At 39.4% G+C, this 13,954-nt stretch overlaps 1 protein-coding gene across 46 annotated transcripts in view; it reads left to right on the plus strand.

The window, feature by feature from the left end:
• Positions 1–13,954, plus strand: part of LOC108035740 (zinc finger protein ubi-d4 B) — a 156,202-nt gene that overhangs the window by 65,522 nt on the left and 76,726 nt on the right. For 31 of the 46 annotated variants that reach the window (XR_007764930.1, XR_007764932.1, XR_007764933.1 and 28 more), the window contains 4 exons: positions 55–6,703; positions 6,759–6,926; positions 6,976–7,241; positions 7,296–13,944. The gene's annotated coding sequence lies outside the window, so the exon portion shown is untranslated. Of the gene's footprint in view, positions 1–54; positions 6,704–6,755; positions 6,927–6,975; positions 7,247–7,295; positions 13,945–13,954 lie in introns of those variants that run through there. The other 15 variants (XR_007764944.1, XR_007764945.1, XR_007764946.1 and 12 more) reach the window with 7 other exon arrangements.

Raw genomic sequence — 13,954 nt, forward strand, 5'->3', positions numbered from 1 at the left:
GTACAGTATGTATATTTGGCCTTAGATTGACTGTTAACTAATAATATTTTGTAGTTCACTCAGCATACACGCATCCTCGTTTACACACACCGTCCACAGGCCTGTCGACTGCACTGGAAACAAATTTAAAGTATTAATGTTGTAAGTACGGCATAGCCGACCGTCTGTTAACATCAATCTGAGCCGAGTAATATAACTATAGAATAACTATAAATTCAAGTTTTGACGCCCGTGCTATTTTTTTGAAGATTACCTTTTTTCTTTTCAAAACTTAATTGTTAACGTAAATTTTTGAATGAAGAACCTAAATGAAGTCAGTTGTACCCATTATATGGTTAATCTGCCATGGGCAAGCTAACGTTAAGCAATTCATAAGCATCTGCCATGGGCAAGCTAACGTTAAGAAAATCATAAGCCGCTGCCACGGGCAACTTATCTTTAATTGCATTTTGGTACGTATTTGAGAATGAAGTATAAAATGAAGTAAATTTGTTTGCGAATTGGGACACCTGAAGTAACTGTGCATCATTAATAAGGGCATTGGCCACAAACGCAAAGCGAGCCTATGCAAGGTTGGGTGGGTTCTGAAGAGGAATTAAATGACATCTGCAATTCCTCACATTTAATGTAAAATTAGATTCTTTGAGCTTTGGTTTAGTTTGTCAATAGTTCCTACTCTGTCTACTATTTAAGTTTATGTGACGGCGCGGTTCTCTAGGTAGCAAAACCCCACTCCCATGTTCCCTGAGCACAGCCGACTGGCAGAGTACGCTGCCAGATAGCCGCACACATGGTCGTGTTCGTTACATATTCTTTGGCGCCCAACGTCGGGGCGATCAGAAATCAGGAAAATACCGTATCTTGAGAATATAATAGAGTTAATTTTTCGTGTCGCTACCCAATGCAATATTCTAAAGAAAAATCCAATTTTTTTTTGTATAGTTTCCTAATTTGAGCCTTAATGTGATAGTTTGGAATTCAGACATCGCGCGTTCTTGCAGGTGCTGAACCTAGATTATGTTATCGCTCAATCCTAATTCCCATATCAACAATAAATGAATTGCTTCGGTATGTGAGATTTGGGGAAAAGCTCGAATTCGCACCAGGCAACATTATTCTTTTAATAATCACATTTGATTCACCTAAGAAAAGTCATTTGAGATTTACTTTGTTGGAAATTTCTAGCAAGTACTCATGATTATATTTTTAGAGATCAAACATTAAGTCTTACTGCTTTGAGATTTGTTTAGCTAAATAGTTTTTGGAAAGACACTCAGCAGTAATGCACTTGCTTTCCTAACATTAAAAGACTTTTGCCCAACAGAAACCCTAATTTTATATTAATATTTATTCGATGCACGGTAACTAAAGGATAGTCTCAATTTTAAATCAGAGTTTTTATATTTACAATATTTGAGAAAATATTTTAATACTACAACATGTCAGTTCAGCCTAATCGAGACGAGGTTGCAGTCACCGATAGTGGGGATGAACGTTCTCTTTGTATTATTTGCATAGTATCATTATGGTAATAGATACTGAACTTGCAGAAACCCCTTGTAGACATAAATTTCACAGAACATGCGTGGTACTGTGGTTAGGAACTAATGAAACTTGTCCGCTTTGCCGAAGTGCTTGTACCCTGGTACAACTGATAACCTTTCCTGCTGCTCAACCGAATAGGTCTACTAATGATACTAATAGGGAAGTTCGAGGTGCTTCTGCCAATCAAGCTACGGGAGCCGTTAACCGAACACAAGAGCGAATTCCAATCAGAACTTAACGAATCAGAGAGCACAGTCTAGCTTGAGAAGCATTTCCGAAACTCGAGTACAGCAGTTAATCACCGACTCCTTAGAAACCTTTCAAGTTAGCATGGTTGCAGCAGTAGCGGATGAGATCAGTAATACGATGCGAAACCTTCAGTTGACTAATAATTCCCAAAATCCGCGAAATCACATCCTTGTAGAAAATCCTGGAAACTTAAATCGATCCAATGCAAGCAGAGTTGATAGTAATCAAGGCTCTAGTATACGATTGCCTTAAGGTGATCCTGTGACACAAGCCTTATATCGTCCTGACAAAGTTTCAAGCGTTATTTCTAATTGGAACGTGAAATTCACTGGCATGGCAAGTGACATACCTGTTGAAGACTTTATCTATAGGATAAATAGTTTGACTATACAATGTCTAAACGCAAACTCTAATTTGCTATACCAATTTGCCAACGTACTATTTGCCGGACCAGCTTTACAATTTTATTGGCGTTTTCAGAGAACTTCAAGTGAACCGAATTGGTTTCACCTGTGTACAAGTCTCCGTGAACGGTATAGAGAAGCGCACTGACGAAGAGATTAAAGACTCTTTTCGACTTAGGAAGCAGAAAAGCGCGGAAAATTTTGACGATTTTCTAGATGCTATCCTAACGATTGCAGATGCTTTGCGTGAGCCTATGTCCGACAGTGAACTAGTTACCAACGTTAAAAAGAACCTTAAACCTGAATTACGACTAGAATTATTACATGTTTTGACCCCAAACATTGCCTCCTTAAGAGCAGAGTGCCACAATCACGAACGATTTCTCATTAGCATGGCAGGTAGGTCGGCAGCCCGTCCTCCTCCAAACCGGCGATTTGTAAATGAGCTAGTGCAGGTTGAAGAGTCTAGGGAAGAAGAGAATTATCAAACTATGAGCGACGTAGAAATAAATGCGATGCGCAATGCTGAGCGTTATAAATGTTGGAATTGTGAGGAAACCGGAAAAAGATATCATGATTGCCTCAAAGCCAGACGCATATTTTGCTATGGGTGTGGTCCTCCTGACACTTATAAGCCTAGTTGCTTGAAATGTAATCCCCCGTCGGAAAACTCGTAAGAGGATGTCCATCAATTCTGACTGGTGGATATCCTATTTCAAAATCACCATCAATAACAGGTACTAATAATCTTCTAATTTAAGTAACTCTCAACCTGACTCGACAACATCTAACCCAGATTTAGACAAACCCAACTGTATGTTAATTAAAAACACTACAGAGCCGTCATAAACCTTTAAATTTATCCCCTACCATGAAAGAGTACGCAACTATTATCAACGCAGAGCGGAAATATTTACACTACAAATTAATTCTGCCAACAAATCTCGATCAGCTAATCGAATGTGTTCATTTTGGAAACAGCAGCGAAGAATGAAGAAGTATGTCGTATCCTCTATTGTTAGGCAGGACAATGACAACCGTCCTTACATCGCTTTGGAATTATTTAACAAAACCTTGGCCTTGCTTGATAGTTGAGCTAACAAATGCGTAGTAGGTGGTAAATTGGCTAAACTTATTCTTACAGATCATCCAGGGTTAAGGAAGTTAAAATGTTATGTTCGTACAGCCGATGGACAAAATCAAAACGTCACCGCTACCATTGTCGTTCCGATTCACTATAACTCCTTATCTCAGGATGTAGAATTTTTAATAGTACCCAGTATTAAACAAGATATAATCTGCGGAATGGATTTTTGGAAATTATTTGGTCTTCGAATATCCAGTACAACGACTATTTCCGAAATTTCTGACTCCAATGATTTAGGTGACAGAGTCTTGCTTAATGCAACCGATCGAAACCGATTACAAGCTGTTATCGAATTCTTTCCATCGTCTGAAAAAAGTGGTTTAGGAAAAACAACCCTAATTCAACATCATATTGACACCGGTGCAGCAAAAGCAATTAAGCAAAGATATTACAACTTATCTTTATCCAAAGAGCTTCAGTTATGCCAAGAAGTAGACCGCATGATTAGTCTGGGAGTACTAGAAGAAGCGCCCGCGTCCACTTCTCCGGCAGTCTTGGTCGTAAAATCAGGCAAAGTGAGAATTTGCTTAGATTCTAGGAAGCTTAATTCTGTTACAGTAAAGGATGCTTATCCTACTCCTCTTATTGAAGGTCTACTAAGTCGCTTACCTTCAGTACACTGCATATCGAAAATTGATTTAAAAGATGTGTTTTGGCAGATATGTCTAGACGAAGAATCGAAACCAAAAACCGCAATAACCATACCCAACCGTCCTTTATATCAATTTACACGAATGCCTTTCGGACTTATGGATAAAGTAATACCTTATAGAATGAAATCACACGTGATGGTATATTTAGATGACCTATTAGTCATGTCTTCAAGTTTCGAAGAGCATCTTTCTCATCTGGCCGAAGTCGCTACGCAACTTCGAAAGGCAGGTCTTACTATTAATATCGCCAAAAGTCAGTTTTGCTTAAAGAAAATCGACTATTTAGGTTACATTGTTGGAGAGGGAACTTTGCAAGTGAATCCCAATAAAATAGCCGCCGTGTCCAACTTTCCTGTTCCAAAAACCAAACGTCAACTTAAGAGATTTCTCGGGATGACCGGTTGGTATCAACGGTTTATTAACCAATATTCAGAACAAACCTTCCACCTAACCGATTTGTTGCGAGGAAATGAATTTCACTGGAATGATAACGCCCAAGTTGCTTTTGAACAATTGAAAAAGGCTCTGACCACTGCTCCATTAATAGTACATCCCAATTACGAAAAACCGTTTATAGTGCAGTGTGATGCCTCGATCAATGGTGTTGGTGCGCTTCTAGCTCAATGTGATGAAAACGGAATAGAACGCCCTATTGCATATATGTCTAAGAAGCTTAATAGATCTCAAAGGAATTACTCTACGACGGAACTTGAATGCTTAGCAGTAGTTCTAGCTATTAAAAGATTTCGAATGTATATTGAAGGTCATGAATTTACTATTGTGACTGATCATGCAAGTCTCCGATGGCTCATGACGCAGCAAGACCTTCAAGGAAGATTTGCTCGGTGGGCACTCAAACTTCAAGGATTTAATTTTAGCATAGAACATCGTCGAGGTAGTGAAAATGTAGTAGCCGATGCCATTTCAAGATCTTTTGAATCAGATGAAGGCCTTGCCACTATTGATATCGATGTTCTCCCAGAAATTGATTTGGAATCCGAATTCTTTCAATCATCCAGCTATTCGCAACTTAAAGAAAAGTTAACGCAGTCTCAACTACCGGATTTTCAAGTAATAGATGGTTTTCTTTATCACAGGGTTGGTTTCTCTTACAGTTCCTCCGACCATCCGAAAGACTCCTGGAAGCTTGTGGTTCCGGTCGAGCTTAGAGAAGGTGTAATCAAGGCAGCTCACGATCAGCCGTCTTCTTCTCATTGCGGTGTAGCCAAATGTTTGGCAAATATTCGAAGAAAGTTTTACTGGCCGCGTATGGTTGTAGACGTTCGCAATTACATCAAAAACTGTGAGATTTGTAGGACATCAAAATACCCCATGCAGAAACTTAAACCACCCATAGGACAACAAATTGTTAGCGAACGGCAGACTCTATATAGACTTTATTGGTCCCTTCCCAAGGACGAAAAGAGGTAATATAGGAATCTTTATAGTACTCGATCATCTATCGAAATTCACGTTTCTTAAACCGGTAAAGAAGTTTACAAGTCAAGTCGTCGTGTCATACCTGAAAGAGGAAATTTTTTATTGTTACGAAACGCCTGAGGTTATAGTAAGCGATAATGGTTCGCAATTCAAAAGTCAGGAATTTTCTTCTTTTCTTTCTAAGCATTGCATTACCCACACTTGCACCGCAGCCTATTCGCCGCAGTCCAATGCCGCAGAAAGAGTTAATAGGTCTTTTAATGCTGCATTGAGAGCCTATACCCGATCCGATCAGAGAGAATGGGATAGATATCTTAGTAGTATAACCTGTTCTCTGCGTCGACATATGCACCAGTCAATAGCTGAATCTCCATTCTTTGTTGTTTTCGGGCAGCATATGATTTGTCACGGAAAAGATTATAAATTACTCAAAAATCTAAATTTGCTTAATGAAAGTTCCTTACGACTAAACCGACAAGACCAATTCTCTACGTTACGATTTGACCTCCAAAAGCAATTAGACAAAGCTTATAAAAAGAATGAGCAATCCTATAACCTCCGATCTAGGCCTCGATCTTTTCAGGTAGGAGACGAGGTAATTAAACGAAACTTCGCCCTTAGCAATGCCGCCGCCCACTTCAATGCTAAGCTTGCACCGGTAGGAATAAAGGTCCGTGTCAAGCAAAGACTGGGAAACTCTCTCTATTTACTTAGGGATTTAAACGGAAAGGAATTAGGAACATATCATGCAAAGGATATTTGGTAACAGTAGACACCCTTTTTCAGGTTTTATCTCTGTCGTGAAGACTAAAGATTAATCCTGTGCTGTAGGGGTGTGAAATTATTAGGAAAAGATTCCTGTATTTTTTTTTTAATATAAAATATCGCTAATGGTTCCGCAACCTGGTGGCAACCACACATCCTAGAAAATACTAAACGATAATTTCGTATTTTCTAACACTGCTTGTCAGAGGGCTTGCACCCGCCATTTGCGTTTTTTCGTTCTCTTATTTCTGATCTTTCGGCCGAAGCACACGCGTTTTAAATCAAATCGTATTTTGCAAAGAAGTGCTAAGTCCACGTGTGTATATATATTATTAAGGTTATTAAGCCCGAGGTGGTGCATAGGGCTTAATAACCGCCCAACAAGACAAACCGACTAATAAGTGAAGCACCACAAAGCTAATTTCAAACGCCCAAAGTGGCTGGCGAAATTTAGCTGCCACCGATCGCAACATCCAACTTATAGTTGAAAAACTAATTAGGTGAGCATAGGGAATTTATATCAATAATTGTTTACTAATGGATAAACAAAAGTAGGAGTGCGCAGCGCCACTTGATCAAATCGCCTGGTGCTCGTTTTGGCCCACTCTGGCTGCCAACACGTGGAGCGGGACCACTCGAGCCGAGCCACATACAGTTTACCAGTGCAAATTTAAGTTTCGAGCCAAGCATTCCAACCGTTGTAAGACGTAAGGAAAACTTAAGGTAAATAAAAGTAAACCCAGCCTTGACCAGTTAGTTATTATGTTGGCAGTTCCTAGATTGATACACGTGTTGTTCGCCATATTCTCCTGACCAGTTGCGAGTAACCTAACCCCGGACTGATGGTTAGCCATCGACACGTCCAACACGAGCGTATAGCGGATAAGCAGACACCCTAGACTCTTGTTCTAACTGTTGAATCTGCCGCCTCGCAGCTAAGGATTCACTCCCGATCTCAGCAGCCGATCTGACTGTTGCATTGCTTTTGTAGTTGTTAGAATAAATTTAAATTTTATAGAAATTAAGCTTATTATACGGGTACAGTATGTATATTTGGCCTTAGATTGACTGTTAACTAATAATATTTTGTAGTTCACTCAGCATACACGCATCCTCGTTTACACACACCGTCCACAGGCCTGTCGACTGCACTGGAAACAAATTTAAAGTATTAATGTTGTAAGTACGGCATAGCCGACCGTCTGTTAACATCAATCTGAGCCGAGTAATATAACTATAGAATAACTATAAATTCAAGTTTTGACGCCCGTGCTATTTTTTTGAAGATTACCTTTTTTCTTTTCAAAACTTAATTGTTAACGTAAATTTTTGAATGAAGAACCTAAATGAAGTCAGTTGTACCCATTATATGGTTAATCTGCCATGGGCAAGCTAACGTTAAGCAATTCATAAGCATCTGCCATGGGCAAGCTAACGTTAAGAAAATCATAAGCCGCTGCCACGGGCAACTTATCTTTAATTGCATTTTGGTACGTATTTGAGAATGAAGTATAAAATGAAGTAAATTTGTTTGCGAATTGGGACACCTGAAGTAACTGTGCATCATTAATAAGGGCATTGGCCACAAACGCAAAGCGAGCCTATGCAAGGTTGGGTGGGTTCTGAAGAGGAATTAAATGACATCTGCAATTCCTCACATTTAATGTAAAATTAGATTCTTTGAGCTTTGGTTTAGTTTGTCAATAGTTCCTACTCTGTCTACTATTTAAGTTTATGTGACGGCGCGGTTCTCTAGGTAGCAAAACCCCACTCCCATGTTCCCTGAGCACAGCCGACTGGCAGAGTACGCTGCCAGATAGCCGCACACATGGTCGTGTTCGTTACATATTCTTTGGCGCCCAACGTCGGGGCGATCAGAAATCAGGAAAATACCGTATCTTGAGAATATAATAGAGTTAATTTTTCGTGTCGCTACCCAATGCAATATTCTAAAGAAAAATCCAATTTTTTTTTGTATAGTTTCCTAATTTGAGCCTTAATGTGATAGTTTGGAATTCAGACATCGCGCGTTCTTGCAGGTGCTGAACCTAGATTATGTTATCGCTCAATCCTAATTCCCATATCAACAATAAATGAATTGCTTCGGTATGTGAGATTTGGGGAAAAGCTCGAATTCGCACCAGGCAACATTATTCTTTTAATAATCACATTTGATTCACCTAAGAAAAGTCATTTGAGATTTACTTTGTTGGAAATTTCTAGCAAGTACTCATGATTATATTTTTAGAGATCAAACATTAAGTCTTACTGCTTTGAGATTTGTTTAGCTAAATAGTTTTTGGAAAGACACTCAGCAGTAATGCACTTGCTTTCCTAACATTAAAAGACTTTTGCCCAACAGAAACCCTAATTTTATATTAATATTTATTCGATGCACGGTAACTAAAGGATAGTCTCAATTTTAAATCAGAGTTTTTATATTTACAATATTTGAGAAAATATTTTAATACTACAACATGTCAGTTCAGCCTAATCGAGACGAGGTTGCAGTCACCGATAGTGGGGATGAACGTTCTCTTTGTATTATTTGCATAGTATCATTATGGTAATAGATACTGAACTTGCAGAAACCCCTTGTAGACATAAATTTCACAGAACATGCGTGGTACTGTGGTTAGGAACTAATGAAACTTGTCCGCTTTGCCGAAGTGCTTGTACCCTGGTACAACTGATAACCTTTCCTGCTGCTCAACCGAATAGGTCTACTAATGATACTAATAGGGAAGTTCGAGGTGCTTCTGCCAATCAAGCTACGGGAGCCGTTAACCGAACACAAGAGCGAATTCCAATCAGAACTTAACGAATCAGAGAGCACAGTCTAGCTTGAGAAGCATTTCCGAAACTCGAGTACAGCAGTTAATCACCGACTCCTTAGAAACCTTTCAAGTTAGCATGGTTGCAGCAGTAGCGGATGAGATCAGTAATACGATGCGAAACCTTCAGTTGACTAATAATTCCCAAAATCCGCGAAATCACATCCTTGTAGAAAATCCTGGAAACTTAAATCGATCCAATGCAAGCAGAGTTGATAGTAATCAAGGCTCTAGTATACGATTGCCTTAAGGTGATCCTGTGACACAAGCCTTATATCGTCCTGACAAAGTTTCAAGCGTTATTTCTAATTGGAACGTGAAATTCACTGGCATGGCAAGTGACATACCTGTTGAAGACTTTATCTATAGGATAAATAGTTTGACTATACAATGTCTAAACGCAAACTCTAATTTGCTATACCAATTTGCCAACGTACTATTTGCCGGACCAGCTTTACAATTTTATTGGCGTTTTCAGAGAACTTCAAGTGAACCGAATTGGTTTCACCTGTGTACAAGTCTCCGTGAACGGTATAGAGAAGCGCACTGACGAAGAGATTAAAGACTCTTTTCGACTTAGGAAGCAGAAAAGCGCGGAAAATTTTGACGATTTTCTAGATGCTATCCTAACGATTGCAGATGCTTTGCGTGAGCCTATGTCCGACAGTGAACTAGTTACCAACGTTAAAAAGAACCTTAAACCTGAATTACGACTAGAATTATTACATGTTTTGACCCCAAACATTGCCTCCTTAAGAGCAGAGTGCCACAATCACGAACGATTTCTCATTAGCATGGCAGGTAGGTCGGCAGCCCGTCCTCCTCCAAACCGGCGATTTGTAAATGAGCTAGTGCAGGTTGAAGAGTCTAGGGAAGAAGAGAATTATCAAACTATGAGCGACGTAGAAATAAATGCGATGCGCAATGCTGAGCGTTATAAATGTTGGAATTGTGAGGAAACCGGAAAAAGATATCATGATTGCCTCAAAGCCAGACGCATATTTTGCTATGGGTGTGGTCCTCCTGACACTTATAAGCCTAGTTGCTTGAAATGTAATCCCCCGTCGGAAAACTCGTAAGAGGATGTCCATCAATTCTGACTGGTGGATATCCTATTTCAAAATCACCATCAATAACAGGTACTAATAATCTTCTAATTTAAGTAACTCTCAACCTGACTCGACAACATCTAACCCAGATTTAGACAAACCCAACTGTATGTTAATTAAAAACACTACAGAGCCGTCATAAACCTTTAAATTTATCCCCTACCATGAAAGAGTACGCAACTATTATCAACGCAGAGCGGAAATATTTACACTACAAATTAATTCTGCCAACAAATCTCGATCAGCTAATCGAATGTGTTCATTTTGGAAACAGCAGCGAAGAATGAAGAAGTATGTCGTATCCTCTATTGTTAGGCAGGACAATGACAACCGTCCTTACATCGCTTTGGAATTATTTAACAAAACCTTGGCCTTGCTTGATAGTTGAGCTAACAAATGCGTAGTAGGTGGTAAATTGGCTAAACTTATTCTTACAGATCATCCAGGGTTAAGGAAGTTAAAATGTTATGTTCGTACAGCCGATGGACAAAATCAAAACGTCACCGCTACCATTGTCGTTCCGATTCACTATAACTCCTTATCTCAGGATGTAGAATTTTTAATAGTACCCAGTATTAAACAAGATATAATCTGCGGAATGGATTTTTGGAAATTATTTGGTCTTCGAATATCCAGTACAACGACTATTTCCGAAATTTCTGACTCCAATGATTTAGGTGACAGAGTCTTGCTTAATGCAACCGATCGAAACCGATTACAAGCTGTTATCGAATTCTTTCCATCGTCTGAAAAAAGTGGTTTAGGAAAAACAACCCTAATTCAACATCATATTGACACCGGTGCAGCAAAAGCAATTAAGCAAAGATATTACAACTTATCTTTATCCAAAGAGCTTCAGTTATGCCAAGAAGTAGACCGCATGATTAGTCTGGGAGTACTAGAAGAAGCGCCCGCGTCCACTTCTCCGGCAGTCTTGGTCGTAAAATCAGGCAAAGTGAGAATTTGCTTAGATTCTAGGAAGCTTAATTCTGTTACAGTAAAGGATGCTTATCCTACTCCTCTTATTGAAGGTCTACTAAGTCGCTTACCTTCAGTACACTGCATATCGAAAATTGATTTAAAAGATGTGTTTTGGCAGATATGTCTAGACGAAGAATCGAAACCAAAAACCGCAATAACCATACCCAACCGTCCTTTATATCAATTTACACGAATGCCTTTCGGACTTATGGATAAAGTAATACCTTATAGAATGAAATCACACGTGATGGTATATTTAGATGACCTATTAGTCATGTCTTCAAGTTTCGAAGAGCATCTTTCTCATCTGGCCGAAGTCGCTACGCAACTTCGAAAGGCAGGTCTTACTATTAATATCGCCAAAAGTCAGTTTTGCTTAAAGAAAATCGACTATTTAGGTTACATTGTTGGAGAGGGAACTTTGCAAGTGAATCCCAATAAAATAGCCGCCGTGTCCAACTTTCCTGTTCCAAAAACCAAACGTCAACTTAAGAGATTTCTCGGGATGACCGGTTGGTATCAACGGTTTATTAACCAATATTCGGAACAAACCTTCCACCTAACCGATTTGTTGCGAGGAAATGAATTTCACTGGAATGATAACGCCCAAGTTGCTTTTGAACAATTGAAAAAGGCTCTGACCACTGCTCCATTAATAGTACATCCCAATTACGAAAAACCGTTTATAGTGCAGTGTGATGCCTCGATCAATGGTGTTGGTGCGCTTCTAGCTCAATGTGATGAAAACGGAATAGAACGCCCTATTGCATATATGTCTAAGAAGCTTAATAGATCTCAAAGGAATTACTCTACGACGGAACTTGAATGCTTAGCAGCAGTTCTAGCTATTAAAAGATTTCGAATGTATATTGAAGGTCATGAATTAACTATTGTGACTGATCATGCAAGTCTCCGATGGCTCATGACGCAGCAAGACCTTCAAGGAAGATTTGCTCGGTGGGCACTCAAACTTCAAGGATTTAATTTTAGCATAGAACATCGTCGAGGTAGTGAAAATGTAGTAGCCGATGCCATTTCAAGATCTTTTGAATCAGATGAAGGCCTTGCCACTATTGATATCGATGTTCTCCCAGAAATTGATTTGGAATCCGAATTCTTTCAATCATCCAGCTATTCGCAACTTAAAGAAAAGTTAACGCAGTCTCAACTACCGGATTTTCAAGTAATAGATGGTTTTCTTTATCACAGGGTTGGTTTCTCTTACAGTTCCTCCGACCATCCGAAAGACTCCTGGAAGCTTGTGGTTCCGGTCGAGCTTAGAGAAGGTGTAATCAAGGCAGCTCACGATCAGCCGTCTTCTTCTCATTGCGGTGTAGCCAAATGTTTGGCAAATATTCGAAGAAAGTTTTACTGGCCGCGTATGGTTGTAGACGTTCGCAATTACATCAAAAACTGTGAGATTTGTAGGACATCAAAATACCCCATGCAGAAACTTAAACCACCCATAGGACAACAAATTGTTAGCGAACGGCAGACTCTATATAGACTTTATTGGTCCCTTCCCAAGGACGAAAAGAGGTAATATAGGAATCTTTATAGTACTCGATCATCTATCGAAATTCACGTTTCTTAAACCGGTAAAGAAGTTTACAAGTCAAGTCGTCGTGTCATACCTGAAAGAGGAAATTTTTTATTGTTACGAAACGCCTGAGGTTATAGTAAGCGATAATGGTTCGCAATTCAAAAGTCAGGAATTTTCTTCTTTTCTTTCTAAGCATTGCATTACCCACACTTGCACCGCAGCCTATTCGCCGCAGTCCAATGCCGCAGAAAGAGTTAATAGGTCTTTTAATGCTGCATTGAGAGCCTATACCCGATCCGATCAGAGAGAATGGGATAGATATCTTAGTAGTATAACCTGTTCTCTGCGTCGACATATGCACCAGTCAATAGCTGAATCTCCATTCTTTGTTGTTTTCGGGCAGCATATGATTTGTCACGGAAAAGATTATAAATTACTCAAAAATCTAAATTTGCTTAATGAAAGTTCCTTACGACTAAACCGACAAGACCAATTCTCTACGTTACGATTTGACCTCCAAAAGCAATTAGACAAAGCTTATAAAAAGAATGAGCAATCCTATAACCTCCGATCTAGGCCTCGATCTTTTCAGGTAGGAGACGAGGTAATTAAACGAAACTTCGCCCTTAGCAATGCCGCCGCCCACTTCAATGCTAAGCTTGCACCGGTAGGAATAAAGGTCCGTGTCAAGCAAAGACTGGGAAACTCTCTCTATTTACTTAGGGATTTAAACGGAAAGGAATTAGGAACATATCATGCAAAGGATATTTGGTAACAGTAGACACCCTTTTTCAGGTTTTATCTCTGTCGTGAAGACTAAAGATTAATCCTGTGCTGTAGGGGTGTGAAATTATTAGGAAAAGATTCCTGTATTTTTTTTTTAATATAAAATATCGCTAATGGTTCCGCAACCTGGTGGCAACCACACATCCTAGAAAATACTAAACGATAATTTCGTATTTTCTAACACTGCTTGTCAGAGGGCTTGCACCCGCCATTTGCGTTTTTTCGTTCTCTTATTTCTGATCTTTCGGCCGAAGCACACGCGTTTTAAATCAAATCGTATTTTGCAAAGAAGTGCTAAGTCCACGTGTGTATATATATTATTAAGGTTATTAAGCCCGAGGTGGTGCATAGGGCTTAATAACCGCCCAACAAGACAAACCGACTAATAAGTGAAGCACCACAAAGCTAATTTCAAACGCCCAAAGTGGCTGGCGAAATTTAGCTGCCACCGATCGCAACATCCAACTTATAGTTGAAAAACTAATTAGGTGAGCATAG

This window comes from Drosophila biarmipes, unplaced genomic scaffold, assembly GCF_025231255.1.
Source record: "Drosophila biarmipes strain raj3 unplaced genomic scaffold, RU_DBia_V1.1 ptg000005l, whole genome shotgun sequence".
Taxonomy (NCBI): Eukaryota; Metazoa; Arthropoda; class Insecta; order Diptera; family Drosophilidae; genus Drosophila; species Drosophila biarmipes.